Source organism: Colobus angolensis, unplaced genomic scaffold (genome assembly GCF_000951035.1).
Source record: "Colobus angolensis palliatus isolate OR3802 unplaced genomic scaffold, Cang.pa_1.0 Scaffold446, whole genome shotgun sequence".
Lineage (NCBI taxonomy): Eukaryota > Metazoa > Chordata > Mammalia > Primates > Cercopithecidae > Colobus > Colobus angolensis.
The window spans coordinates 657,496-684,833 of record NW_012117888.1 but is presented as its reverse complement, the minus strand read 5'-3'; the positions used below and the strand labels follow the sequence as shown (position 1 = coordinate 684,833).

At 38.0% G+C, this 27,338-nt stretch overlaps 1 pseudogene; it reads left to right on the top strand.

Annotated features, from left to right (window-relative positions):
• Positions 1-65: 65 nt before the first annotated feature.
• Positions 66-27,228, top strand: LOC105522926 (annotated as a pseudogene).
• The last annotated feature ends 110 nt before the right edge of the window (positions 27,229-27,338 follow it).

Genomic DNA, 27,338 nt, shown 5'->3' with positions numbered 1-27,338 from the left:
CTTGAATGGTGCAGAGAAAGGAGGATGGGTAAGACTACTTGGGGCAACCCCTCTCTAGCTGCAAGATGGTCTACGCCAAATTGAAGAGAAGGTGTAAACCCAAATTTGATGCAGACCTGGGTAAGTGTTACCCAACAGGTGTGGAGTGAAAGGTACATCAAAGCCTAAGAATGGGGAAATTTTTCAGGACAGTTGAGATTAAGTCATTGTGATACAATTAGGTGCAGCTAGAATGGAGCTAGGCTAGACAAGGACGTTCCATAGCCTCTCCAGCAGGAATATATATACTACTTTATTTTATCTATTATCCCTCTCAGACAAGCAAGTGGGTATTATTTTAGTTTTACAAATGACTATTAAGTTACTTTCCAGAAGTCAAAAATTCAGGAGAAATCAAACCTAGGTCACCTAGATTTGACACCTAGGCTTATGCTCTTCCCATAGAGTCATTCCACTGCTGGGATGTTTTGTTTTGTTTGATACCTCAGTAGCTAAAATGGTCAACTGGCAGAAGTCATTCTGTAAAGCTTTATAATCCCAAGTATTCTGTTAATTATCAAAACAGGAAATGAGTATTCCTAAACTGCTATACAAATGAGGTAATCGGCAAAGGCAGAATCTAATATCTCAAGTATTTAATGGTCTTGGTAAGGTTAAAGGGCATTAAATAGGCAAAAACAAGAAAAATAAATAATGCTTTGACATTTAGGTTATATGCATATGCACATGTACACACATGGTTTAAACAAAATTCCCTGAATTTGGTAACAGTTTTTAAACATTCATGCAAATGTCACTTCTAAGGTTCTAAAGGCATTTTTTAAAAATCAAACCATCCCCACAAGACTGACTTGAAAAGTTATTTGGTAAAGTTGGCATATTGCATAGAACATTGGTGTCCTATAAAGAACACACTCTGTGAGATAGAGGGCATCAAGATTGCCTGCTTTCCCCCAAAACCACTTAGTTTGATAAAACTAATTTATGAACTCTGAATTCACCCTCTAGACTACCACAGATTCAACAGTAGGAAACCAGAGCTGAGATTCTCAGGAAACCCACAAGATTTGGAAAATACAATTAGCAACATCAGGGTCTAGTCCCTAGAAACTTACTGGAATTAACAATTAACACCAGTCATGAACAGAGACCACAGAGGTTAGCTGTGCCAGACTGTTTGCCATTCACTCATTCAAGAGTTACAGAGCAATAATAATAATGTGCCAAGCATTGTAGCTCACATTCTAATTAGAGGGATAGAAACCAGAAACTATGAAATATTTATGGTATAATATGAGAAGAACAGTACACTATGATAGAGGTCATTGGCAGCAAAGGGAGCTCAGAGGAGAGAACAACAAACTCTACCTGTGTTGTCAAAAGGGTGAATATCTTCAAGCAGAGATGGTTTGGAGAACCACTCTAGCTCCTGATAATACCAAGTTGTAGAGTAATAAAATATATATTTGACGTTTGTCCCGGGTTATCTGAACAGAGTGCCTAAAACCCTTGGAATTTCCTGAGTAATAGGAATGTCTTCCATTATTCATAATGAGCCCCTTTCAACCACACCTGAATTTATGCTAATGAAGTGACTCTTGGAGGATAGGGGCTAGTGGCCAGAGGAACCAACCACTCAATTAGAGGGTTTGAACTTTCAGCCCCACCCCTGACCTCCAGGGATGGTAGAGGTTTCAGAGATTGAATCAATCACCAGTGGCCAGTGATTTGATCCATCGTGCCTACATAATGGAACCTCCACTTAAAAAAAAAACAAACCTAAACCAAAGGGTTCCAAGAACTTCCACATTGAGGTGCTGGGAGGGCAGCATGTCTGAAGAGGGCATGGAGGGTCCACAACTCCCTACCCCATATCTTATCCTATGAAGTTCTTCCATTCGACTGTTTTGAATTGTATTTTTTTATAATAAATTGATAATAGTAGTGTTTTCCTGAGTTCTGTGAATCTTTCTATCAAATTATTGAAACTGAAGAGCCAGTTAGTCTGAAGCATTGGGACTTGCTACTGGCATCCGAAGTGGGGCAGTCTTGTGGGACCGAGCCCTTAACCTGCCATGTCTGTGCTAACTACAGATAGTGTCATAATTGAATTGAATTGTTGGATGCCCAGTTGCTGTCAGAGAATAGGAGATTTAGAGAATTGGTTGGTATCAGTAAATACACCAGATAAGTCAACCTTCTGTGAAAATAAATAAAATTTAAAAGCCGTGGAATCCCCAAAAACACTTTAAGCTTTGAGAGAAATGTAACTGTGATTCAAGTCACAGATGGATACAACTTCTGTTCTCAGGTTATACGTTGACTCACTTTCTTACTTTTCTTGTTCTGTACAATTACTAGAGAGAATTAAACAATGTCAGGGACAAAAATCTCCTGCCTTCTTAATGAATGACTCTTGTTATAGATTAACTTCCTCTCTAGTGTCCTGCTTTGCTCAAACTAGATGACAGAAAACCCATGATGATTATACTCTCTGTAAAAAATGTTAAATATATCCTTTCCAAAAAGAAACACTGACTATAACCAATCAAATTGCTATAACTAAGCACCAGCCTTGTATGAATAATGCTGTAGTCCTGCTAAAAACTCCTCTGTTTCTGCCTGTATAAATAAAACCTTACCTTCCCTACTTCAGAATGCTGACTCCATTCCCTTGGAGTTGGAGTTTCTGAGGTCCATCCTCACACATTGCACTTAAATAAACTCTCTTTCAATTAGATTTTTACCTTTTTGATTATTTGAGGTTGACACTTCTTTATAACACTTTCTTTATCAAACTCACAGAGCCTACCTTTTTGTAAAAGCCTAGGTCTTTTAGGAAGCTAATCAAGATAAAATTGTTGATGAAATCTGGCAGAGACTAATTATTTCCCAGTGTCAATTCTACTATTTTTCCTTTTATTATAGTGATAGAAACTCATGAGTTTTAGCTGTGTACATGGCCTCCAGTCTAGAGACTACATTTTCCAGACTCCTTTGCTGCTTGGTATGAAAATACGACTGAAATTTAGACAATGAGATGCAAGAAGTGATGTGTGCAAACTTTGAGTCATGTTTTAACAAGAAAATCATTTCTCCTCTTCTTTCTCTCCCCCCAGCAGGCTGTAGCCCAGATGTAATAGTGGAAGCCATATTTAACCACACTGACAATGTCAACATGCACTAGGAAGTGGCAAAGAAATCAGGTAGAAGGACCCTCGGCCTTGAGTGATCTCCTGCAGCAGTGCTGTCTTCCCATCTTTTTGTCTTTTGCTTGAGCTGTCATATTTTGAGGTTTCTTGATTATAGCAGTTTGCCCTGTAGCCTAATTAATACAGAAACAAATATCCATTAAAGTGCTAATTGACATTACTTATTCTTCCAAAAGATATTTGCTCATGGAATCCAAATATCAAAGAATGTACAAAATCCAAAGGGAAAATATGCTAATGGTGTTTCAAATCCAGTGATGGGCTGGAAATTTTTGTGTCGTGGTTTGTTTTTACTTCCCTTTAAATCCTAGCATAACAGCAATTCCCTACTCTGCCACTCCATTAGGTTCAGTCCTGACTAATGTTTCACATGTCTGTTTCTGACCTTAGCATGTGAGTTCCTTAGGGGCAAGAAGTGTGCCTTACTTACCTCTGTAAATCCATTTTCTAGAACATAGCATGCATTCAATAAATATTTATTAAATGTAACCATATTTCCTCCTTTATTTTTTAAAACTTCCTCCACATATAATTTTATTCAAATAATGCAAATAACCAAATGACGAAGATAATAATGACAGTAGATATTGCTGATTTAAACTGCATGTCAGGCAGTATGTTCAATGACTACTCATGTTCTTTAGTCCTCACAATAACTCCATGATGTAGAAACTACTATTGGCATTTCCATTTTACAGAAGAGGAAACTAAGGCTCCGAAAAGTTAAATCATTTTCCCAAGGTTTTACTTTTAGGAAGTGGCTGAAATGGGCATTTGAATCCAAGATTGCTTGACATCAAGACATTTTCTTAGCTACAACATAGTCTGCCCCACTTTCTTCCAGAAACGGCCTGGCAATGTGTAGGATGTCAAGGAGAAAAATCATCCTGGATTTAAGAGTTAGTTACAGATAATTAAGCCAACTTAAATTATACATTGTGGGTTACCAAGTCAGTACGAATTATAATACGCTTATGAAAAGCTTTTGCTAGCTTCCTAATTAATGAATACCTTCACTTTGAAAATCTGTACACAGGGAACATTTGCAATATGGTCTGAGCCTTGGCATAGTTACCCAAAAACTGAAGAAAATCGCCCTGGAATGAACATAAAAGGGGTTGCTATTTTGTATAAATGTTTCAGAGGACAATGGAACAAAACATTGTAGACATAAAATAGATTTTGCAGGATCAGTTTGAATGTAGTAAATTATCTATTATAAAATGTAATAATCAATTATATTTCTAAATTTGCTATTGTAAGAATATTCAAACATACAGAAAAGTGAAATTAATATGATGAAATCACATGTAACATTTATCTAGCTTCAACAATTATCAAGGTAACAAAATATTTATTAATTTATCCTCTCATGAAAACTGATACTTCAACACTCAAAAGGCAGGAAGCGTGGAATTCACAGAACCTTAAACTGGTATGACTGAAACAAATCTAAGAACTCTAGTCTAACTCCCTCTTTTACAGACAAGGAAATTGAGGCCCTGAAAGGAAAGAAGACCTTGTCAGGGTTATTTAGTTAGTTAGTGACAAAGCCAATAATAGAATCAGTTTTCACTAGATCACACTGCCACTTAATAATAAATAATCTTTAATTTATTTGAATCATTTGAAGATAATTAATGCAATATGGTAAAAACTCCTTTCTCCATAAAGGCATGAAAACAAACTAGGATATTCTTCAGCATTACTAGATATATATCTTTTTCTACCTATTTTTTCCAAGAATAGCAATTACAGAACAATTCTTTTGTATTTGTCTCCTTTAGTGTCCAAAATGTGTTATAAAATAAACAGTTCTTCAATCACAAGAGTTCAGAAAGGCAATCATATAAAATTTTGCCCTAAAATCATGATCTTTCCTGGTTTGCTCTTGATAATGCTGAGACAGGAACTAACACATAATGAACTTGTTAATGAACTATCAACAGGAAACCGGAAGGTACACATGTGTGTCCTTGGATTGAGTCTTAATAAAATTAAGACATTAAGTCCCAGTTGGAGAGTAGACAAGCAACAGAAAATCCCTAATAGCCAGGATACACCATAATTTCAGAAAAACAAGCATCAAACATAAATATTAATTTTCTCAAGTTGTCATTTTATTAGTGGCATGTGGGTTTTAAAATGTTTAAACAAGTTACTAAACAGAGTTTCAAAGCACCTCATCTATGAATCTTTTTATTTAATTTAGAAGACAATCACAGATTTTCTGGATCATATTCACTACATATTAGCACTGACTTTAAAGTGGCTGTATTGCCAGAAAGGAGAACAGCTGGACTTTTACATTAATACTGGGGTGATCTTGTAGACTATTGTAGATTGGCAGGAGACTATTTTAGATTCGCAGTATACCTTGTGTTTGCTATTTTTCTTTTTTTTTTGAGACAGAGTCTCACTCACTCCGTCGCCCAGGCTGGAGTGCAGTGGCGCCATCTCAACTCACTGCAACCTTCGTCTCCCAGGTTCAAGCAATTCTCCTGCCTCAGGCTCCTGAGTAACTGGGATTACATGCGCCCACTACCACGCCCGGCTAATTTTTGTATTTTTAGTAGAGATGGGGTTTGGCCATGTTGGCCAGGCTGGTCTTTAACTCCTGACCTCAAGTGATCCCTCCGCCTCGGCCTCCCAAACTGCTGGGATTACAAGCGTGAGCCATCACACCCAGCCAAAAAATAAATATTAATTTTCTCATGTTGTCATTTTATTAGTGGCATGTAGGTTTTGAAATGCTTGAACAGGTTACTAAACAGAGTTTCAAAAGCACCTCATCTATGAATCCTTTTATTTAATTTACAAGAAAATCACAGATTTTGTGGATCATATTTACTACATATTAGCGTTGACTTTAAACCGGCTGTATTCCCAGAAAAGAGAACAGCTGGATTTGTACATTAATATTGGGGTGATCTTGTAAACTATTTTAGATTGGCAGTATATCTTTGAAGACATGTTTTAGTTCTTTCCAACACTAAGACCTACTGTCTCCCTAGGCTACTGCAATTTAGTGATTCATTCATTTAGTCAGTCATTTATTCAATTAATAATTATTGAGTTCTATACTAGGTAACTGAGATATGGCAATAAACAAATAGACAAATTCCTACACTTGTTGAGTTTACATTCTAGTAATGGAGAGAGACCATAAACAAATAAACAAGCAAAAATATGTTAAGTAATTATAAACCATCAAAAAAAAAAAAAATTTGGGTAAGAGGCTAGATAGAGACTGGTGGCCTGAGAGAACAAGGCTATTCTAGAAAGGATGATCAGGAATATCCTCTCTGAGGAAGGACCCACAAAGATAACTGAGTAGTGAGTGCTTCAGACAGAAGAAATAGCAAATGCAATGGTCCTGAAGTGGGACTGTAACTGGTGGGCTGTGGCAAAGAAGCCGGTGTTGCTGGGGCAGAGTAAGCAAGGAGGAAAGTAGAAGAAGGAAAGGTCAGAGAGGTAGAGCAGGTAGTTTGTATGGTGCCTCATGACCATTTAAAAGATTTCAACTTTTAAACTAAGTGAGATGGTGAGCCTTGGAAGGTTTTAATCAGAGAGGTGAACGATATTACTAATTTTTTAAAGATCACTCAGCTGCTGAGGAGACAATAAGTTGGATGGATACAAAATGGAATCAGGGAGATGATTTCAGAAGCTCCTGCAACTGTCTAATCAAGAGATGATGGTGACTTGCACTATGATGGCAAAAAGTGTCATATTCTGAATACGTTTTGAACATAGGGCTGGTATAATTCTCTAAACGATTGGATGTGGGTTATGAGAGAGAGAGGGTAATCAAAAATGATGCCAAGGATTCCAGCCTAAGCAACTAAGTAAATGGTGGTGACATTTATTGAAATGAGGCACACTGGGGAAGAAGCAGGCTTATTGTGAAAATAAAGAATTCAGTTTGGGACATGATAAGTTTGAGCTGCTCATTAGACTTTCAAGTAGAGATACAGAGTAGAGAGTGGTTACATGAGTCTGGAGCTTAGGGTGGAATTCAGTACTAGAGATAAAAATTTTGGAGTTAGTAATATATAAATGTTACTTTAAAGCCCTGAGACTGAATGAGATTGCCTAGTGGTCATTTATGTAGCAGACTTAGGCATAGGTATTTCTAAAACTAGAAAATTATGACTTCTAGAGAATTAACACACTACTAAAGATGAATATATATTGATGGGAATAATTATCAAATATCACTAGGTAAAGTAAATGATGTTCATTGATTATAGTCTTTTTTGTCCTTTATTCTCAATTACAAATGTATATTATCTGACATGGTAACCTGTCATACGAATTCTGCACTCTTTCTTTTAACCTACTCTGTTTTAAACAATCAAAATTTCAGCAATGTTAACACTACATTGGTAATCACTAAGCTTTTAAAAGCTACATAGTCTTATTCACTTTATAAGACTAATTATTTGTAAGCTCTTATACTTTTCTAGAACATTTCCTTGCCGGGCTCATTACATTACCACACCAAAATATGAAATTTTCTTACTTATAAATATCTCATTCTCTTCCTTTTCAATTCAAATTTGAAGACTGATTTTCAAATTTTGCACTAATGTGACAACTGTGGAACAATAACTGAAGATTTTCCTGAAGAGGCCGGGCATGGTGGAGCACACCTGCAGCCCCAGCTACTCAGGAGGCTGAGGTAGGAGTATTGGTTGAGCCCAAGTGTTTCAGGTCAGGCTGGGCAACATAGCAAGACTCCACCTCTAAAAAATAATAACAGAAAAATACAAAATAAAATAAAATAAAAAGATTTTCCTGAAGAGAGAGATGTTCAAAGTTTTATAATCTCAGGACTCAAAAGACTCCTTCATAAAAAGGAAATACTTCTTCTTTCCTGTGTCACCAAATTGCTACACCAATTTTCTGTTGGTGCTAGTTTCAGTAGATCCTTTTGGGGGATTCCCCATTAATCTTTGGGTGCCACATTTAAATGTTGAGAGCAAAGATGTATACCATTTTCCTTGGTTCTGAGCTGCTCTCTAGCAAACAGATGTAGCCCACATTTAGAAGAAGACACAGAGTAGCTGACAGAAATACAGATTTACCCACTAAATTAATCAAACAAGTTCCATACCATAGTATATTGGCCAAGAACGTAGATCTGGAGCCAGTCTGCCTGGGTTTGAATCTCGGTTCCATCATTTACTGACTGTGTGACCTTGGAAAATGTACTAAAGTTCTCTATGCCTCAGTTTCCTCATCCTTTAAATGGGGATAGTAATAGGGCTTAATCCACAGGATAGTAGTAAGAATTAAAGGAATTAATATGTGCAAAGCACCTACTATGTGCATGGCACAGAGTAAGCCTACATGTGAATTAGGTGATGGAAAGTTTTGATTAGAAGAGTGGGCAGGGCTCCACCTGCCAGGATTTATCCCTTGCCATGTACTGGGGTTACAAGTCCCACTATTGGTATCACTCCATTGTGCCTGAGTCCCAAGGCAGGAATTATTTTCTCTAAAAAATACATTGATATTCATATAAAGTATTCAAGAAGGCTATGTGGGGAAGAAGCAGGTGTGTATTAATCTTTTACCTTTCAACATTTACACAACATATGCATTACATGACTAATTCTTTTCTTGAGTATTTTGCAAGGCACAGAGACTAGGACTGGAAAATTTTAGTAATGTGTAAAGAATGAATGTATAGATACATTCAGATGTATAGATACAAGGATGCATGCAAGGATGCATGCATAAATGAAATAATAATTCTAAGAAAAGGGAAGGTAAACATAATGACAGAACATCAAAATAGAGGAAGACAGGAAAGCAAGAATTGCTAAGCCACAAAAGACCTCATTGCCATATTTGGCAACTGTGCTTAAACCTCTTGAATATTTTTTCAAGTAAAATAACTATTTTCAGTCAGTGCTTAACAGAAACTTTTCAAGGTCCACTGTTGATATGTAAGAGGTCCTTCCTTTGGAGAAAATAAAGCAGGGAGTGTCTTGGGATACAACATCTACAGATAATTGTAAGTCTCAAAATATCAGAAAACAATTACAAGATTGCTTCCCTAGTTTAGCAATTTCATATGCCTAAGTGAATTGCAGAATCACAGGGACCCAGAAGATAGAATAAAGAATTTGAAGAAAACTAGTGTAGGAAAGCAGTGTCATTTCTACTTTTCCTAAAAGTTTGAAAACTTAAATTAGGGGAATGGGGTAATGGAAAATATCCCACAAATCTTTCAAGTAAAATTGGTCACACATGTGAATCTGATTTGTGATATTTGTTAAGGAATTTATAAAGATTTAAATGTCTTTTGCACCCTTTAATAAGTATTAAAATGTCATTCTTTTTCCTGAATGACCTCAGTGGTGAGGTGGCCAAATGCAAGTATTCAGAAGCCTTTACAAAGTCCTCACTCATGCCCACAAGTGAATTAGGCATTGCAAAAGGTATAGATAGATGTATAATGTCTGCCTCTGAAAAGTACACAGAAATAAGAAAAATAAAGGACTGGGACAGGCCAGTATGGAATCAAGGGCTAAGTTGTCAAATATGGATTCTAAAAGCATTCAGAAAAGGCAAAGAACGTAGAGTGTATGCTGCTCTCCTGAGCTCCAGACCATTATATCAAATTGCTTAGGAGAAAATTTGTTGATGGGAATAATTATCAAATATCACTAGGTAAAGTAAATGACTCATAGGCAAGTCAAATTCAACATGTCCAAACTTGATATCTTCCTCCCCCACTCAGAAGTGTTCTTCCTTGTGTGTCCCATATTTCAGTGAACTGCACCACTATCTAGTTGTTCAAGCCAGATAAGATATTCCTTGTTCTCTCTCTTCCCTCACCTACTACAGTCAATCCAAAACCAAGTCCTGTCAATATTAACTCCTAAATGTCTCTGGAGTCTGTCTACTGCTCTCTATTTCCACCACTGCACTAGCTGAAGATGTCATTACCTTTTCCATGATGATTCTTAACTATGCTTCCTGCCATCATGTTTATCCTCCTCCAGTTCAATCTAATCTTCGCTTAGATGTCACGAGATCAAAATGAAAATTGTACTGGGTAAATCTTCCACTTACCAACACATTCAACCGCTCTTCTAGTTCTACAAGACAGGGCTCACGGTATACAAGTCACCTTATGATTTAGCCTCTGCTCATCTTTTTTATTTAGATCCCTTCATGACTTCATAACATCACACCAAACATTTTGTCTTTTTCCAAATATTCCCTGAATTTCTTATGCTTCATTGCCTTTGGACTGGAAGCTCCCTGAAAATTTGGGAGGGCAAGCATGTTGGCAAGAAGTCCAGTTAGGGAGTACTTTCAATAATCCAAGGAGAAGATGATGAGATCTTCCTATTTAGCATTCTAAACTGCACTCAGACGTCATCACCTCTCTGAAACCCATAGCTTGGGTTTCCATTGACCCATATGGAAAAATGCTTTCGTCTCTTCAGTAGACTGTCTCATAATTGTTTACCTGTCTACCTCTTTATCTCCTGTACTGGACTATGAGATTCTTGAGGACAGACAATGTATTTTTATCCATCTATAAGTTCTTGCAGTGCATATGTGTTAGGGCTAGAGAAGATGGGCTAGAGGGAAGAAAATTATGACAGAGAGAAGGGAGAGAGGAGGAGTTAGAAAGGAAGGAGAGCAGCCTATAGTTGTTAGCAAAGACAGAACTTGAGATGTCAAGACAAAGTAGTTAATGGTGTGTAAATATGGGTTACCCGCTTTTTCCTTCATTTACTGTATCAGTGATATTGGCTTTTCACATTACCATGAGGCTTTTAGTCTGCCACACTGCTTGACAATTTTTGTTTGCTATGTTACCCAAATACTTGACAACACAGAAAGGCTCTCTAATTCCAGGCTACATAAATATGGCTTACTATGGACATTTTACTGCACATTCTTTTTAATAAGGTTTGGAGGGATTCTTTTGTGGCTAATATATGCCACATTTAATTTCTTAACTATCATCTATGATATTTAATATAAGGCAAATTCCCATGATACCAACTATTTTATTTTCATGAACAATAAATCAATATCACTTTCTAATCCTCCTCTCCTTTTATTCTAGAAGAGTTTCAACATGAAAATGTTGTCTCTAAGGTCATGAAAAATATCTTCTTTATTAGTCTCCCTTACACTTCTACGGACCAACAGATTCTTAGCCCTAATAGACATACACAAACTCATGCTACCTCACCAGACAAATAACCACCAAAACAGAGCAAGATGTAATGATGTGTGTTGTAAAGAGCTCTAGACTGAGTTAGAGTACCCTAATACTACCACTGTTATCTTGGATACACTTTTTCTTTTCTCAGGATTTCTGTTTTCTCAAAAGATGAACCATAAAGTCATATCCAGTTCTAATTACAGATGGTTTCTGACTTACAATGTTTTGACTTACAATTTTTCAACTCCATGAAGGTGTATGAGATGCATTCATTAGAAACTGTCCCATTCAGTAGAAACTTCAAGTACCCGAACAATCATTCTGTTTTTCATTTTCAGTAACTATTCAATAAATTACATGTGATAATCAGCACTTTCTAATACAATAGGCTTCGTGATGATTTTGCCCTTCTGTAGACAATGTAAGTGTTCCAGGCATATTTAAGATAGGCTAGGCTGAGCTATGATGTTTGGTAGGTTAGGAATATTAAATGCATTTTCAACTTATGATACTTTCAACTTACAATAAATTTATTGGGAAATAACCACATTCTAAGTCGAGGAGGATCTGTACTCTTCAAAAGTACTTTAAAATATATTTGGCTTTATTACAAATGTATTTATCTGATACAATTTTGTTATAAGTTTTAAGAAAATTAAAACTTACGTTTTCAAATGTATGTGAGATTCAGCCACTTCTTGTGAATTGTCTCTACAAATCCTATGTAAAGAAAGTAATATGGATTAAAAACAAACTAACTTAGAGAAAAAGAACTTTTAATCTGGTAACCTCCTGATGAAGTCTGTGGAAAGAAAATTATTCAAATAAACACTGTTTCATTTTACAAAACACTTAACCTAACAGGACTTGGGTGAAATGGCACCGCTCACACTATTTTCCCTCCTTTCAAAAAAGAATCAGTAATATTAATCTTAATCATCAATGATGAAATAATTACTGAGACAGCAAAGAATTACACTGAGCATATTACTCAAACTGTTATTAAAATCATGTCTGGAAATGAAAGGAGACAACTAAACATTACAATTTTATTACAGAGGATATGTTTTTCAAATATATGGCTTGACCACTTGTTTAAATACAAATAATGCTAGTGCACCCCAATGTTATATAAGGGCAACATGATTCCAGAAGGGCTGGTGTATCAAATCTAGCCCTATAGGAGAAACCTTGGGATCCCTAGGTCTTGCTGCTGCACTCAAACCATCATAGACAGATAGACTCTCTCCTATTTACAAACCTCTCTGGAGGAAAGATTCCACAACTTTCTTCAGAAACCATTTTCAATGTCTCATGGTCAGGATTCCTTCTTAAGTCTAATTAAAATTTCCCATGGCCCTTCTTAAGTCTATTTAATCATCTAAGAATAAAGAGAATATTTATTGACTATTTGTGCATCTGAGTCATGTCTACATTTTAAAGACAATTATTAAATTATCCCTCACACATCTTTTCTTGTGGGTCAATAAATACAGTTCCTTCAACACTCTCTTCATAGGGCATCTCTTATATCCAGTAATTGGTCTTCTGTATCTGTATCTTTAGGTAAATGCCATGCTTCAGGGCTCTGGTAAGATCTGCCTGGATTTGAGTTTCTCTTCAGATGTTTTGCACTCTAAACTTGGTGTTTGGAATTTTGACGGGGTCTAGAGAATCTGGTCTTTCTCTAAGATTTTATCTCCCAGAATAATATTAAGCAATACTGCTGAGATTTGCCAAAATATAGCTGTATTAACTCAGTGAAAAATATACAAGTAAAAAAGTTAAAAAGTCCTGGTTCCAGCTCACAAAAGAAAATAAGGACAATGTAGTTTTAGCTTTGTGATATCCTGTCCAGAGGCCAAGAAATGATTCAAGTGGTATTTCTCAGGAAATAAATGTTTAGACTCCTGGGAGGAAGCCAGAAAGCTTTAGTGGTGCTACATTTCTTGGCTCCTCAATTCTTATGTCACCAGAGAAATATTTTGGCTGAGTACTGGATACTTATCCTCATTTCCAGACCACTTTAGCTTGTAAAGTTATATTCTTTGGATAATTACACAGCACATCACAAGGTGCCTTTTTATGGTTTAATTGTTATGTGTTATATATTTGAAATCTGAACTTTTGGAATTTATGAAGTTATTGCCAATACAAAAGCTGTCTTCTCATATATTACTCAATAACATGAGAACTAATGCCTCTCTAAGGCTTCTGTCGGCAGTTGCTGAATCAGGCTCTCAACAAGAGAAGGGAATGTTGCCTTCTGGATTTAATAAGTTACAATTGGGACACACTCTAAATATAGGCAGAATAGGTGGACACTTTGTAGTGAGATTTGAGGTGCCCTAAAAGATCATTTGGGTTCAAGACCTGACTTAGTCCTTTTAGTTCCCAAATGTCTCTTCGATAAAACCTACATCGTGGCCCTCGTATTCAGAATTGCAACATGCACCAACCCCTCCACCTACAACAGCATACCTACTATTTTTTTCTTTTTTGTATTATTTTGTTGTTGTTTGGTTTTTTGAGACAGGGTCTCACTCTGTCACCCAGGCTAGAGTGCAGTTGCACAATCATAGCTCACTGCAAACTCAAACTGCTGGGCACAAGTGATTCTCCCACCTCAGCCTCCTGAATACCTGGGACTAAAAGTGTGCACCACAACACTGGGCTAATATTTTATTTTCGTGGAGACAGGGTCTCACTATGTTGTGCAGGCTGGTCTCAAACTCCTGACTTCAAGTGATCCTCTTGCCTCACCCTCCCAAAATGCTGGGATTACAGGGATGAGCCATCACATCCAGTCTATAATTTAACTTTTTAATTGAAAAATTAAATATATGTATATACTTACCATATATATCATGTTGTTTTGAAATATCTCTACATTGTGGAATGGATAGATAGACACAATTAACATATGCATTACCTCCCATACGTAGCAATTTTCGTGGTGAGAACACATAAAATGTACCCTCCGCAATTTTTAAGAATATAATACAGACATACCTCATTTTACTACACTTTCCTTTATTGCACTTTGCAGATATTGCATCTTTTACAAATTAATGGTTTATAGCAACCCTGCATCAAGTAAATCTATTGGCCCCATTTTTCCAAATGCATGTGCTCACTTCTTGTCTCTGTGTCACACTTTGGTAATTCTTGCCATATTTCAAACTTTTTAATTATTATTGTATCTGTTATGATAATCTGTGATCATCATTACATTGGAGTGACATTACATTTGGAGCGACATGAGCCACAGCCATATAAGATGGCAAACTTAATGGATAAATGTGTGTTCTGCCTGCTCCACCAACCGACCATTCTCCTGTTTCTCTACCTCACCTTGGGTCTCTTTATTCCCTAAGACACAGTAATATTGAAATTAGTTATTATTAATAATCCCACAATGACCTCTAACTGTTCAAGTGAAAGGAAGAGTTGTATGTCTTTCACTTTAAATCAAAAGCTGAAAATGATTAAGCTCAGTGAGAAAGGCTTGTGGAACATCAAGATAGGGTGAAAGCTAGGCCTCTTGAGACAAACAGCCAGGTTGTGAGTGCCAAAGAAAAGTTCTTGAAGGAAATTAAAGTGCTACTCCAGTGAACAGACCAGTGATAAGAAAGAGAAACAGCCTTATTGCTGATACGAAGAAAGTTTTAGTGGTGTGGATAGAACAGCAAATCCAGCCACAATATTCTTTTAAGCTAAAGCTTAATGCAGAGCAAGGTTCTTAACTCTCTACAATTCCGTAAGGTCTGAGAGGTGAGAAAACTGCAAAAGAAAAGTTGGAAGCTGGCAGAGGTTAGTTCATGAGGTTGAAGGAAAGAAATCATCGCTATAACAGAAGTCTAAGTTGAAGCACCAAGTGCTGATGTAGAAGCTGCAGCAAGTTAAGCAGAAGATCAAGCTAAGTTAATTGATGAAGGTGGATACACTAAACAACAGATTTTATGTAGAAAAAACAGCCTTCTATTGGAAGAAAATTACATCTAGGACTCTCATAAATAGAGAGAAGTAAGGTCTGGCTTCAAAGCTTCGAAGAACAGACTGAATCTCTTGTTAAGGATTAATGCAGCCGCTGAATCTAAGTTGAAGCCAATGTTCATGTACCCATGCAGAAAATCCTAGAGCCCTTAAGAATTATGTGAAATCTACTCTTCTTGTGCCCTATAAATGTAACAACAAAGCCTGGATGACAGCACATCTGTTTACATCATGGTGTACTGAATATTTTAGGTCCACTACTGAGAGCTACTGCTCAGCAAAAAAAGATTCCTTTCCAAATATTACTGCTCATTTAAAATGTATCCAGTCACGCAAGAGCTGTGTTGGAGCTGTGCAAGATTAATGTTGTTTTCATGCCTACTAACACAACATCCATTCTGCAGGCCACGGATCAAGAAGTAATATCAACTTTCAAGAAATACATTTCCTAAGGCTATGGCTGCCACAGATAGCAATTTCTCTGATGGATCTGGGTAAAGTAAATTGAAAACCTCTAGAAAGAAGTCATCATTCTTGATGCTGTTAAGAACATTTGCGATTCATGGGAAGAAGTCAAAACATCAACATTAATACAAGTTAGGAATAAGTTGATTCCAATTGTCATGGATGACTTTGAGGAATTCAAGACATCAGTGGAGGAATTAACTGTGGATGTGGTGGAAACAGTAAACTAGAATAAGAAGTGGAATCTAAAGATGTGACTGCATTGCTGCAATCTCATGATAAAACTTGAACAGATGAGGAGTTGCTTTTTATGAATGAGCAAAGAAAGTGGTTTATTGAGATGGAATCTACTGCTGGTGAAGATGCTGTGAACATTGTTGAAATGACAAAAAACAATTTAAAATATTACATAAATTTATTTGCTAAAGCAGTGATAGGGTTTGAGAAGATTGACTTCAATTTTGAAAACAGTTCTACTCTAGGTAAAATGCTATCAAACAGCATCACATGCTACAGAGAAATGTAGCAAAGGAAGTGCCAATTGACGTGACAAACTTCATTATTGTCTTATTTTAAGAAGCTGCCACAGCCACTCCAACCTCTAGTAACCACCACCCTGATGAGTTAAGCAACCATCAACATCTACACGAGGCCATCTGATAGATGAAGCCAGCTGGACTTCCTGGGTCTAGTGGGGACTTGGAAAACTTTTCTGTCTAGCTAGAGGATTGTAAACACACCAATCAGCTCTCTGTAAAAAAGCACCAGTCAGTGCTCTGTGTCTAGCTAAAGGATTGTAAATGCACCAACGAGCACTCTGTATCTAGCTAAAGGATTGTAGATATACCAATCTGCACTTTGTAAAAATGCACCAATCAGTGCTCTGTGTCTAGCTAAAGGATTGTAGATGCATCAATTAGCACTCTGTGTCTAGCTACAGGATTGTAAATGCACCAATCTGCACTTTGTAAAAATGCACCAATCAGTGCTCTGTGTCTAGCTAAAGGATTGTAGATGCATCAATTAGCACTCTGTGTCTAGCTACAGGATTGTAAATGCACCAATCAGTGCTCTGTGTCTAGCTAAAGGATTGCAAAGGCACCAATCAGCACTCTGTAAAAACGCACCAATCAGTGCCCTGTGTCTAACTAAAGGATTGTAAATGCACCCATCAGTACTCTGTAAAAATGCACTAATCTGCTCTCTGTGTCTAGCTAAAGGATTGTAAATGCACCAGTCAGCACTCTGTGTCTAGCTAAAGGATTGTAAATGCACCAATCAGCACTCTGTATGTAGCCAAAGGATTGTACATGCACCAATCAGCACTCTGTAAAAATGCACCAATCAGTGCTCTGTGTCCAGCTAAAGGATTGTAAATGCACCAATCAGTACTCTGTGTCTAGCTAAAGGATTGTAAATGCACCTATCAGCACTCTATAAAAATGCACTAATCAGTGCTCTGTGTCTAGCTAATGGATTGTAAACACACCAATCAGCACTCTGTGTCTAGCTAAAGGATTGTAAACACACCAATCAGCACTCTGTAAAAACGCATCAATCAGCACTCTGTGTCTAGCTAAAGATTGTAAATGCGCCAATCAGTGCTCTGTAAAAATGCACCAATCAGTGCTCTGTGTCTAGCTAAAGATTGCAAATTCTCCAATCAACACTCTGTAAAAATGCACCAATCAGTACTCTGTGTCTAGCTAACCAATCAGCTTTCCATGTCTAGCTAAAGGATTGTAAACGCACCAATCAGTACTCTGTAAAAATGCACCAATCAGTGTTCTGTGTCTAGCTAAAGGATCGTAAATGCACCAATCAGTGCTCTGTAAAAATGCACCAATCAGCGCTCTGTGTCTAGATAAAGGATTGTAAATGCACCAATCAGCAGTCTGTAAAAATGCATCAATCAGTGCTCTGTGTCTAGCTAATGGATTGTAAACACACCAATCAGCACTCTGTATGTAGCTAAAGGATTATAAATGTATCAATCAGCGCTCTGTAAAAACACACCAATCAGCACTCTGTGTCTAGCTAAAGAATTGTAAACACACCAATCAGCACTCTGTGTCTAGCTAAAGGATTGTAAACGCACCAATCAGCACTCTGTAAAAACGCACCAATCAGTGCTCTGTGTCTAGCTAAAGGATTGTGAATGCACCAATCAGCACTCTGTATGTAGCTAAAGTATTGTAAACACACCTATCAGCACTCTGTGTCTAGCTAAAGGATTGTAAATGCACCAATCAGCACTCTGTGTCTAGCTAAAGGATTGTAAATGCACCAATCAGCACTCTGTGAAAATGTCTTAATGCTGGCTGTGAACTTGTATTTTCCTTTAGCAGATATTAATTGAGCACCTACCACTGCAAAATCAAGAGCTACATAATTTAGGTACAAACATAAGACATGGTTCCGCTCCCCTCAAAGAAATTAGTATCTAACACAGAAAAGAGATATATAGATATGTATTGCCAATAAAATAAAATAAAGGGTTGTGTATAGACAGGTCTCCAGGCCAGGCACAGTGGCTCATGACTGTAATCCCACAACTTTGTTAGGTCAAAGTGGGAGGACCAGCTAAGGCCAGGAATTCAATACTAGCCTGAGCAACAAAACGAGAGCTCATCTCCACAAAAAGAAAAAAAACTTAGCCAGACGAGGTGGCTCACCCCTGTAGTCCTCCCTACTCTAAAAGCTGAGGTGGGAGGATCTCTTGAGCCCAGGAAATCAAAGCTGCAGTGAGCTTAGTTCATGTCACTGTACTCCAGCCTGGGTGACAAAGCAAGATCCTGTCTGAAGAAAGAAGAAAGAAAAGAAAAAGAAAATAAAAGAGAAAAAAGATAGGTCTCCAAACTTTGTAGATAATATGCTCCATTGTGCTTTCTTATTTTGAACACATCCCCTCAGTAGAGGTGTGTGTATTTATAAATTATATACATGCAGTGTCATACATTCAGTGTCATAATTAGCTTATATCTTAAGACAAAACATATTTCTGGCAAAAGTTTACTGTTACTATACAAATGTAAATTTATATATCAAAGTCTTCTTGCTAATTTTTTAAAAATTTTACTTTAAGTTCCAGAATACATGTGCAGAAGGTGCAGGTTTACTACATAGGTATACGAGTGCCATGGTGATTTGCTACACCTATTGACCCATCCTCTAAGTTCCCTCCCCTCACGCCCCACCCCACAACAGGCCCTAGTGTGTGTTGTTCCCCTCACTGTTTCCATGTGTTGTCATTGCTCAACTCCCACTTGTGAGTGAGAACATGCAGTGTTTGATTTTCTGTTCTTGCGTTAGTTTGCTGAGGATAATGGCTTCCAGCTTCATCCAGGTCCCTGCAAAGGACATGATCGCATTCCTTTTTATGGCAGTGTAGTATTCCATGGTGTATATGTACCACATTTTCTTTATGCAGTCTATCATTGATGGGCTTTTGAGTTGGTCTTCTTGCTAATTTTGAATTTTTTAGGCCAACATTTTAGCAGGTATGACTAAATAAATCATCATGATTTTCAGATTGTTCTATTTTGTATTTATCCTAATAATGTGGCTGACAAAGAATGCTGTCAATTTGTTGTTCACTTGTGCTTTTGTTATTAGCAATACCTTCAATATTCTTTGCAGTCGTATTTTACATTCATTTTTTGGGGATTAGTTTATTTCAAACTAGATAATGTGATTGGGAAAGCTAACTGGGAACATGTAAACTGCAATATCTTGCAATATGGTGAACATAAACTAATAAATGAATGTGTCTTTGTTCACTACTCCACTCCCAGAGCTTTGGGAGGTAAAGGTGGGAGAATCCCTTGAGCCCAGGAGTTTGAGGCTGCAGTGAGCCATTATCATGTCACTGCACTCCAGCCTTGGGTGACAGCGTGAGATCTCATCTTTATTTAAAGAAAAGAAGGAGCTGCAGATAAATATATTTATAACTTGTATAACATTTCATTTATGTGCATTTTTCTCAAGCATCAGGCATTCCAAATTACTTAGATTTATAGGAGTAGTTTCCAGTGGGAATTTTCACATGACTTTTGAAGTAATTATTAAAATAGAAGACTTTCCTATATTTTACAAACTACTAGGGTTTTAATCCAATGTGCCTTCTTATTTATAAGATCCCTCCTCAGTGTGCATTATCATGTGTCTTTCAATGGATATGAGAGAAATGAAGGCCTTCCAACTATGATTTACACTCATAAAGTTTTTCTCAGGAACAAGTTTTTTCACATCTTCCAATGGAACTGGAACTGAAGGCCTAACCACATGTTTACATTCATAAGGGTTTTCTTCCCTGTGAGTCTTTCTATGTTTTCAAAAAGAACTGGAAAATCTGAAGGCTTTATCACCTTTCTTACAGTCATAAGGGTTTTCTTCATTGTGAACCCTCTCATGTCTTTGAAAGCAATTGGGAAATTTGAATCTTTTAACCACATTTTCTTATATTAAAAGAGCTTCTCTCCAGTATGAGTCCTTTCATGTTTTTGAACATTACTGGAAAAACAGAAGACTTTACTACATTTCTTACATTCCTAGGGATTTTCTCCAGTACGAGTTCTTCCACGTTTTTAAAGAGAACTGGGAAAATTGCATGCTTTCCCATGTTTCTTGCATTCACAGAGTTTCTCTCCACTATGAGTTCTTTCATATGCTCAAAGGGAACCAGAGCATCTGAAGACTTTACAACATTTCTAACATTCATAGTTTTTCTCCACTGGGAATCCTTTCATGTAGTCTAAGGAAACTGGAACATCTGATGGGTTTACCACATTTTGCACATTCAAAGGTTTTTCTTCAGAATAATATTTTTCATGTCTTTGCATGGAACTGGAACAACTGAAGCCTTTACCACATTTCTTACATTTGTGGAGTTTCTCTCCAATATGAGTTCTTTTATGTTTTTGAAGGGAACTGGAAAGACTGAATGCTTTGCCACGTTTCTTAGTTGCATAGGTGTTTTTAAACCACTGTGAACGTTTTTATGTCATTAAATGAAACTGGGACAATGGGATGCTTTCCTACATTGCTTACATTCATAAGGTTTCTCTCTAGTGTGAGTTCTTTCATGTATTCTATGCATACTGAAAAAACTGAAGGTTTTACTACGTTGTTTACATTTATAAGCTTTCTCTCCTGTGTGTGTTCTCTGATGTTTACAAAATGAACTGAGAAAATCAAAGTGTGTGTTACTCTATTTCTTTGAACAGTCTTGAGAGAAATTAAGGCTTTCCCACATTGTTTACATTTATGTGACTTATCTCCACATTCCCCACATTCACGGTTTGTGTACAGTGCGACGTATGATGTGCCTGTCAAGGGATGAATGACATGAAAACGTTTCCACACACACTACATTCACACGGTTTTACTCTGGTAGGACTTTTCTTCTTCATATTAAGATTTGGAATCTGACTGAAGGTTTCCCCATGATGATTACCTTCCTTACTTTCACACAGTCTCTCCATGATATAACTTCTTAGATTTCTCCCAGGATTTCTGAACTCATCTCCAACGTTCTGATCTTCCTATTTGTTTCCTACAGAAGCCAAGTTCCTGGAGGTTTTCTCCATCATATCTCTGTAGAGATTCTTCTGAGAAGGATCCAGTAATGTCCACTTCTCCTGAGTGAGTTTTCTGCCACATCTTCAAAAGGCCACTTAGTCCATTTCCCAGCTTCTGGTATGTCTCAATGTCCTATCTATGGATCTCTCAGTACCTTCAGTTCACAGGGTAACAGAGGCTATGACAGAGCCACTTGGGACCTCTGGCAGCAGAGAAGATAAAGCAGTGGAGATGAAATCCCCAGGCACTCTTATATTTCTATTTGCAACTCCAATGTCTAATTTAAAAAACCCAGAATATATTTCTGTAGTTTTGGACACCATTGCATCGGTTTGTTCTATGATCAGAAAATGAATTCCTGAATTTTGAAAGATATCCCAAAAATGTGAGGACTAAAATACAAATCATTTTCCATTGTTTTCTGATGCTTCAGCAGGAAATCATCTCATCATGCTGTCTCAAATTCAGTCACCTAGCCTTCTAGCTGAGTTTTTACTATATTTACTCTCTCTATATATCTATACCTATATCTATCTATATTTATATCTATCTATCTATTATCTATCTATTTTGAGACAGAGTCTCACTCTGTCACTCAGGATGGAATGCAATGGCACAATCATGGCTCACTGCAGCCTTGACTTCCCAGGCTCAAGCAATCCTCCTACCTCAGCCTCCCAAGTAGCTGAGACTACAAGCATGTGCCACTACACCTGGCCTATTTTTTTATAGAGACATGGTTTTATTATGTTGCCCAGGCTGGTTTTGAACTCCTGGGCTCAAGTGATCCTCCCATCTCAGCCTCCCAAAGCACTCGGATTACAGGCATCAGCCACCATACCGAGCCTATATTTACTATATATTTAAATATCACTTAGAGTGTAAGAGGTCATTGGCCAGGCACAGTGGCTCATGGCTGTAATTCCAGCACTTTGGGAGGCCGAGGTGGGTGGATCACAAGGTCAGGAGATCGAGACCATCCTGGCTAACACAGTGAAACCCCGTCTCTACAAAAAATACAAAAAATTAGCTTGGCGTCGTGGCGGGCGCCTGTAGTCCCAGCCATTTGGGAGGCTGAGGCAGCAGAATGGCATGAACCCAGGAGGCGGAGCTTGCAGTGAGCCGGGATCACACCACTGAACTCCAGTCTGGGCAACAGAGCAAGATGATTTGTTCTCAGAAAAAAAAAAAAAAAAAAAAAAAAAGAGTGTAAGAAGTCAGAGGTCATAAGTTGATTACCAGATTAATAAAATAGTTCTATTAATTCAGTAAGATTACATACCTCATGTTTAAGAACTTTATTGAGGGACTTACTGGGTTTCAAGTAATTACACTTTGCTCTGAATCTTTATATCCTCAAGATTACAGATCTAAACAAAAATGTAATGCATTAAACCAAACATATGTTTAAGGAAGCATGATGTATTGGAAAGAGTTTTGTAGTCATACAGGTTTGAATTTGAATCCTGGCTTAGCTATGTAGGAGCTGTGTGGCCTTGGAAAAGTGCCTTAACTCTCTGAGTTTCAGTTTCCTCATGTGTTAAATGGAGATAATATCATCTACCTTATCAGGATTTCTTGTAAAAGATGGTAATAAATAAGTGTTCAATACTTAAATATCAATTACCATTTAAAATGAATAAAATTATGTGTGAATGAAGGAATTTTGCAACTTAGCATTCCATAGTAATTACACATTTTAGGAGATCTTTCATGAAGGGGCTAGTGTAGTATTTCATTAATTCAACAATTATTTATTGAGCACCCATTCTATGCTGAGCATTGTGCTGCATATGGTAGTGGATATCATACTCTCAAGGATCACAGTAGGGTAGACTAAACTGCTGTAATAAATTAACCCAAATATGTAATGATTCAAATGCAACAGAGCGTCAATTCTTGTTTGTACAGCAACGAGGGTGAATATGGAGGTCACTAGGTCGCCTTTCTACTTTCAACATGTGGTTTCCAATGTTGGTTTGGTTTTTACCCTTCCTTTCTGTGGAGAGTCAAATAAAGTTCCGAAGTGCATGTGTGGAGGTTCTATGGGCAAGTCTTGGAATTAACACATGTAACTTCTGCTCCCATTCCACTGGAGCGAATTTAGTCAGATGGTCTAACCTAATGGCAAGAGAGGCTGGGAAATGTAGTCTAAGCTGTGTGCCCAGGAAAAAGGGGAGAACAGATATTGGTAGACAATAATAATAAATCCAATTTATTATACCTCTATCTGTGTTTTATTTATTCAAACTGTTCTTTTTCAAATGGATCATAAAAGAACTTCATACTAAAGCATATGATTTCCTTATGGTCTGGAAAGGTTAGTATTTTCTCTCCCTCTTTCTCCTTCTCTTTCCCCAGTCCATCTTTAAGACTGAGGTGGCCTTAAATAGAGTTAAGCCTCTATGTAGTCCTTCTCTCCTCTCATATTTCTGAAGGCTATCTTAGCTGTCTCCTAGAGTTTCCTAGAGCAACAAGGCAGAAGTATCTGCCCCTATAGTACATACTGTTCCCCTGCAAAAATGGAGAAAAGCTAAATCAAATAGAATACACACACACACCCTCACACGCGCACGCGCACACACGTGCGCACAAGAGAGGGAGAGAGAGACTTGCCGAACAGTTACATTCTGTATAACTCTTAAAAAGCTTGTTTTTAAGCCTGCATCACAGATATGATAATCATATTTCACTGTAAAAGAATTCAAGAATAAGCTAGCAATCAGGTGATTATAAATACAAGATGAGTTTCCTAAAACAGATAAAAATCCTCTTTCCCTGAATGCAATGGTCGAGCAAATGTCTCTTGTGGGAGAGGTTCTTATGTTATTGTTTGTTGTTTGGATGGATTGGAAGGGTCTTTATCACTCTGAGAATGGAATTATAGCTCTCAGTAAAGTTTGCAATCTGTCCCTTCTTGAGTGTGTGTGTGTGTGTGTGTGTGTACATTTAGGTATTGTCCTTCCTCCCGCAACCCCCCACACACTTATCCACCACATACTTTCCTGGTGAGAGTACTAACATCTGGGAATTGACCAAGTACAAAGCCTGGTTATACTGAGATAGCTAGCAGAATGAGTTTTTTGTGGGGAAGCATATATGAAAGTGAGAGGTATGGAAGTAGGGACACAAAGAACACCGTTATAGAAATGGTGAATCAAATTCCATTAAATCATCAGTAATTCATTCTTTGGGCCTCAAAAGCATTCTAGTCTGCAATAGACATTTAGTAAAATGCAAAAGCCTGGGGCAGGGATAATACTTTTAGATGTGCCCACTAATATTTCTACTAGAGGAAACACCAAATGCCAAGGCCATTTTGATGAGACAGCAAATGGCAAGGCCCTGTAAGAAGGAAAATCAGGCTAGCCATGAACAGGGCGAAAGTGAAAACGTAGGAGGGTGTGGATGGGAAAGGAGGCTGAATAGAAATAGAAGGCACCAAGATAAGAGTTTATCTGCTTTATAAATTCGATTGGGTCCATGTTCAGATATTCTGGTTCCCTCTTTGTTTTTTTTTTTCTGCAGTTTCCTCATGCTATTTTACATTTCTTTTTCTAATCTCTATTTTTTTATCTACTAAATCAGATCCAGGGTTGAACTAGAAGACTGAAAGGTGTGGAATCAGTGTGAAGTTTCTGGACACAAACAGAGGAAGAATACAATAGTAGAAAGCCAAGTTATAAGTCGAGCAAATGTCTTGAGAAAGAGAAATACGAAGTACAGGCAAATAGGTATTATGGCATTTTCTCTTTTTCCCATTAGAGTTTCACTCTCAGTTTGTTTTCTCACCCCAAATAACATTCAGAATCAAAATTACATTACACCAGTTTTAGAACAGAGGAAACTGGGAGATAGTTCAAGGAGAGAACATTAAAAAAAAAAAAAAAAAAAAGGATCCGGGAAGATTGAGTTACAAGCTTTGCTCATTACACAAAATAAACTAAATTAAACGAAGAGGAAACTGGTGGTGGAGTTGCCAAAAGCAAAAGAAATAACTTGCTCTGGGTTAGTGGAAACAAAAACAAAAACATCTATACCTTGAAACTTTTGAGTATGCTAGAATTCTTGACGTTTCATTTAAAGTTTCATAAGTCTATCATTTATGTTAAAACATTTTCAAAATGATAAACACTTTGTAGCTGAAAGGTTTCTTATCTCACTTTCCTAGGAATGTATGACAGACATCTTTGTTTACATGTCATGACTTGAAAAACCCTAATGAAAATAGAGATCTTACTACCAATGATAAAATACTGCACATACTGTTATTCTTGAAAGGCACAGATCATGACCATAATTAAGGAAATGCTCTTAAGAACCCAGTGTCTTCTTGGATGCTGTTTATTAGTGCATAGCCAGTTGTGCATGCTGCTCCATGTCGTGGTGTTGGCTTATTGTCTCTATTTGTTCATTATATTTTCTCCTCTAGGGGATTTATTTTTAGAATCTATAGAAATTGAACAGTTCAGTGGCACTGGACATAATAAATAAAAATGGCTTGACAGAAAAAGAAATTCAAGAAAAAAAATACTTGATTTATCTTTGTGGGGCAAACCCTTGGCTTCTAAGGAAAAAGAAGCGTTTTATCTTAATTAACTTTTGCAATTCCTTAAGAGTTAACCTGTGGGGTGGTTATTCTTGTTTGAGAAATTAAATGGCTCTAGTGATTTCATAAAGCTTATCAAAAGTAGGTACACAGACCAGTCAGTAGAGCCAGGGAGCAGCGTGGGGCGGAGGCGCAGGATGGGGGATGAGGAGCCGTGGCGCACCCCCCTACCCACCCAGCGGCCCTGAGAGAGAGAAGAGGGCCGCTCCAGCCACCCAGCGCCATCTGGCCCGAAGCCCTTTGCCGCCTTTGTCATCTTGGCCCGTGGAGCCGGGGAGTCCTGGCGGAGTCCTCGCTCGTCTGGTCAGAGTTCCACGTCGCGGAAGGCAGAAGCTGTGGATCCTGGGCAGTAGCCACCATCTCCATCGGCCCTCCAGGGTCAAGGGCAGCCGCCTAGGCAATCCTCCCAGGGGCAAGGTCCACCGTCCAGGCCCAGGCAACCGGCACCCTAACCTTCTCGGCGACCCAGACGGCACCATAGGCATTCTTCACCGGTCACCAGATCATGCACGTCCAGGAGGACTTGGAGACCGACCTGGAGGCGCTTTTGAGCACCGTCATGAACCCTAAGACGGCCAACATACCCCAGACCGTGCCCATGAGGCTCTGGAAGCTGCCTGACTCCTTCAAGTCGCAGGAGCCCAAATCCCACTCTGGGCAGGCCAGTACTGACAAAGGTACTACAGGAGCCCTGACTTCACAGTATGTTCCAGCTCATTCCTCTCCAGCTTCTCTGCAGTTGGGAGCTGTTTCTCCTGGGACTCCCACTGGAGTAGTCTGGCCCAGCTGCTACACCCACAGCTCAACATCTTCCACAGTCCTCTTTGGAGATACCTGATGATGTACCTCTGCCAGCAAGCTGGGAGATGGAGAAGACATCTTCTGGCGAGCGATACTTCTTAAATCACATTGATCAGACAACATGGCAGGACCCCAGGAAGACCATGCCCTCTCAGATGAACATTACAGCCCCCACCAGTCCACCAGTGCAGCCGAGTATGACTTGGCCTCAGGTCCTCTTCCTGCTGTAAGGGAACAAGCCATGACTCAAAATGAAGAAATTACTATCTAAACCATGAAAAAAGACCATCTCTTGGCAAGACCCAAAGCTTGACCCTTGTTTTGGTAAAGGGTCATCTCCAAACCTTTTTAGATGTTTTTGATTACCATCTTTTGTATATGAATTTGGGAAAGCACATTTAAATAAAATTGCATTGCTTTATAGTATTTTTTAAAAGTACGTACAGAAATCCTTTGAGAACAGATCTTCCCT